The sequence below is a fragment of the Arachis ipaensis genome, chromosome B4 (assembly GCF_059453495.1).
Source record: "Arachis ipaensis isolate K30076 ecotype BB chromosome B4, ASM5945349v1, whole genome shotgun sequence".
NCBI classification, from domain to species: domain Eukaryota; kingdom Viridiplantae; phylum Streptophyta; class Magnoliopsida; order Fabales; family Fabaceae; genus Arachis; species Arachis ipaensis.
In genome coordinates this window covers 58,170,285-58,173,909 of record NC_142439.1, presented here as the reverse complement: position 1 = coordinate 58,173,909, position 3,625 = coordinate 58,170,285, and the positions used below count along the sequence as shown (strand labels likewise).

Sequence of the window (3,625 nt, the reverse complement as noted above, 5' to 3'; positions counted from 1 at the left end):
TGAGACAACCCTTTAAAAATGTTGCCTATAATAAGGAAAAATGTTGCCTTTGATCAAAGGCAACACTTTCCGACAAAACGCAACGCTTTTTGGGGGGTTGGCTATACGGCCGTTACCTTTGGTCTAAGGCAACGCTTTTGTGTATCAAAGGGAACCCTTTTATGGCAACCTTCACAAAACGTTGCCTTTTCTACAAAAAAAGCAACTCTGCATAAGGGTTGCCTTAGAGGACCCAAAGACAACACTTTAAACAAAGACTTTATGGCAACCCCTTTTTACGAGTTGTATTTTCTAATACATAAAGCAACACTTGTCTATATTTTTTTAAGTTGCCTTTTTATAGACCTAAAGCAACACTTATTTAAGTTCATTTGCAGTTATCTTTTTTTAATACCTAAAGCAACACTTTATTGAATTTTTCTTAAGTTCTCTTTTTTATATCTAAAACAATATATTTTTTACCTTTGTTATATTTATAGGATATATAACATATACTAATGATGCCAAGGCATCTTAGGCTAGTTTCACTAGCATTTTTCTATTAGTTTTAGTTGTTTTATGCATTTTCTTGAGCTTAAAGTAACCAAGAATGGTTAAATGAATAACAAAGCAATGAACCATCCAAACAGTATGATTTTGATGCAAATTCCATGAGTTTTTAGTTATATTACTTGAATGCTATGAATGGAAGATTTCTCATGAAATTTTGCAAGACTTTGATGCAATTGTTTGGATGATTTCAGGGAAGAAGAGGCTAGGCAAGGAAGCAACAAAATCAATAAAGGAAGCTTGAATATCACATGTGGAGTTTAAGTTCCAGTTTAAGCTTAAACTGGAGCATAAACGCCAGAATCATGAAGGCTAAGAAATGCTGGAACTGGCGTTTAACCTCCAGTTTAACCTTAAACTGGAAGTTAAACGCCAGAATGAGAATTTCACCAAGGGAGCATTTCCACGTTTAAGCTCCAGTTTAACCTTAAACTGGAGCTTAAACGTGTTCGACACAAATTCTCACCAAAGAAGCATTTCCACGTTTAACCTCCAGTTTAACCTTAAACTGGAGGTTAAACGCCAGAAGTAAGAAAGGCACCAGGAGCATTCCACGTTTAAGCTCCAGTTTAACCTTAAACTGGAGCTTAAACGTGTTCGACTATTTCTCTCCTCCAGGGTTGCTTTCTCATTTCCACGTTTAAGCTTCAGTTTAACCTTAAACTGAAGCTTAAATGTGTTCGACCCAATTGCTCCTCCAGGGTTGCTTTCTTCATTTCCACGTTTAAGCTTCAGTTTAACCTTAAACTGAAGCTTAAACGTGTTCGACATTTCACACTCCTGGGTTGCTTTCTTCCATTTCCACGTTTAAGTTTCAGTTTAACCTTAAACTAAAACTTAAACTTCAACTTAAACGCCACTTTTTGAAAGGATTTCTGGGCCAAATATATTGAAGTTTAAGTTAGCATTTGAGCACAAACATTAACTTAAACGTATTATGGTATGAAACCCAATTGAATATCATGGTTTATGGGATTGGGCCTGAAGAATTGATGAGTCTGGAACTTCAATTTGTTGAGTCTTGTGTCATTACTTGTTTATCACTAAGTTTGCTCAATGAATGTTACAGAATTGGATCACAGCCTCATCAGGATTATGGACCATAAACCCAAAGCAAAAGGAAATCAGGGAAAGGCCTCAAAGCCCAAGAAACACAACAGAAGCTCAATTTAGAAAGTGTATAAATAGGATAGAATTTAAGTTAGAGAGGACTCTTTTGGGGGAGACGGAGAACTTTGGATCATTTTCTTTTAGTTTTGTAATTGAATTCAGAGCTATGACTCACTAAACCCCTTTCATTGGGTTAGGGAGCTCTATTGTAATTCAATGAATCAATAATAGTGTTATCTTCTTCTTCAATCTTTTCTCTTGAATTTTGTTAGAAAGCTTCTCGATCTAATTCCATTGGGTAGTTGTCTTGGGAAAGAAACTACCCATAATTGGAATCCTTCGGAACCTTGGGAAAGGAATGGAGGATTCATGCTAGAGAAGCTTTCTCACAGTGAATTGGATTGGGGTTTGGATGGATATTGTGACATGTAATCCTACCAAATTGTGGTTCATGAAACTGTGTGGTATAATCAGTGATCGAGCATCATCTCTTCTTATGAACATTTAAACCAAGGGATTGGGAATTTGTTTGTTTTTAGAGAGAATTGGTGAGCCAAGGGATTGGGATCCAATCATATAAGATTGCCAAGCAAAATTCAATGAATGCATTGGTTAAGGAAGGGCTAAAAGTTGTTTTGATTCAGAGATCTCAATATCTCCTAACACCCAATGAACTCCCCATTCCTGATTTACCACTTTCTCTTTACATTCTGCAATTAAATTCATGCAATCACCCCCATCCCTTTTAATTTCAGCAATTTAGCTTCTCGCTCTTTAATTCATGCAATTTTACATTCCGCAATTCTCATCTAAATCTTGATTCCGCTCAACTAGAACATACTTCTAATCCGAATTGCTCACTCAACCAATCCTTGTGGGATTCGACCTCACTCTATAGTGAGTTTTTACTTGACGATAACCGGTGCACTTGCCGGAAGGAATTTTGCCGATCGTGCAATTTCCTAAATCGTAGCATATCAAGTTTATGCACATCAAGTTTATGGCGCCGTTGCCGGGGATTGGTTTTCGATTGACAATTCTCAAATTGGAAGTTAACTAGATTGAGCATTTTTCTTGCTTTGTTAATTCAGTTCAAGTTACTTGTTGAATTTTAATTTCTGCACTCTGTTACATGCTTTCTTTCTTTATGCCTTTAAATTCAAGCAACTAACTCACTGACTCACTAACTATTTGAATTAATTCCTCAACTGCTCTAACCATACTCTTCCATTAACCAAGAGTATTTCACTCACTTGTTTCCTGTGCTGTGTTTTTGTATGACAGGTAGGAGAGGAGAGACATCAACTCCTCATTATACCGAACCAGAGAGGACCCTTCATAAACTTAGAAGGGAAGCAAGAGGGAAGAGAGTACTGGGAGAAGAAGAATCTGAAGGAGAATCTGAGGACAATTTTGAGGAAGCTCTAGATCTCAACATGGATAGAGAAGTTCACAACCATGAGAGAGCTGATGGAAACAATGCCATTCCTGAGAGGAGGGTTCTTGGTTCATACATAAACCCAACCTCTGGGAATTGTGGTAGCAGCATTCAGAAACCACCTATTCAGGCCAACAATTTTGAACTCAAACCACAGCTAATATCACTTGTGGAGGATCATTGTTCATTTGGTGGGAGTGCTAATGAAGATCCAAACCAACATCTCACAAAATTCCTGAGAATTTGCGACACTGTGAAGTCCAATGGAGTCCAGGAAGATACCTATAAACTGCTCTTGTTCCCATTTTCACTTAGGGACAAGGCAGCTAAGTGGCTGGAATCATTCCCAAGGGGGAGCCTAACAACCTGGGATGAGGTGGAAAGCAAGTTTCTGGCACGTTTCTACCCCCCACAAAAGGTCAATAGGCTTCGATCTGAGGTTCAGACTTTTAGACAACAAGATGGTGAAACTCTCTATGAGGCATGGGAGAGATTCAAGGATTTGACAAGGAAATGCCCACCAGACAT

The 3,625-nt window shown here is 37.9% G+C and overlaps 1 non-coding gene across 1 annotated transcript; it reads right to left on the bottom strand.

Annotated features, from left to right (window-relative positions):
• Positions 1–3,521: 3,521 nt before the first annotated feature.
• LOC148567701 (small nucleolar RNA R71) lies at positions 3,522–3,625 on the bottom strand. The gene has a single exon (XR_015882848.1). It is a non-coding gene; the product is annotated as a small nucleolar RNA R71 (small nucleolar RNA).